Genomic DNA, 722 nt, shown 5'->3' on the forward strand with positions numbered 1-722 from the left:
GACCGGGAGGGTAGCAACCAGTGTTTACAAACATAACACCAGGGCAGCAGGTGGGCCGGCCATAAATTACCCGAGACTGTACTGAAATCTCTGAAAATGCATGAAGGAGGCCTTAGAAATTTCTACCCTAGAAGATTCTCACTACCCATCACCATGGCTTCCCTACAAAACTCACTCGTTCCCAAATGGTCCCACGACCACTCTTGCTAAAATAAAATCTTGCATCGCCAAGGGCTGGGGTTAGTACAATAAGCCTCAGCAGAGCAGCCAGGCCAGGATGGTCTGCTTGACCCACACCAGAGCCTGGGAGAAGGTGCTGGCCATGCCTTCTGAGGGGATGCCCACCCCATTCCTCACTCGATGGTGCTCTGGCATTAACCTTTGGTTGGCCCAGATCAAAGGGTAGCGAGGGCATCCTGGTATCGCTCTCCCCCTTCTTTCCCATCTTGGTCCAAATTTTAGGCCGTTCCCCACAAAGAGACCAAAATGATAATGACAATAATAATAAATATAGTAGATTATAGACCTTTTTGCTCCTGAACTATGGATTTTCAAGCATATTCCCAAATATTCGAAGAAAAAGCCCCCCAAAAGCTACAAATCATCCAACCTCTACCACCAGCGCGCCTTCCAGGTCCACCGCCGCTGAGGCTCACCAACCCGAAAATGACGAGCCCGCAGCGCGACCGCCCAGGCGCCCAGTGTGAGGTCAGCAGCATGTC

The sequence above is a fragment of the Myotis lucifugus genome, unplaced genomic scaffold (assembly GCF_000147115.1).
Source record: "Myotis lucifugus unplaced genomic scaffold, Myoluc2.0 scaffold_500, whole genome shotgun sequence".
Taxonomy (NCBI): domain Eukaryota; kingdom Metazoa; phylum Chordata; class Mammalia; order Chiroptera; family Vespertilionidae; genus Myotis; species Myotis lucifugus.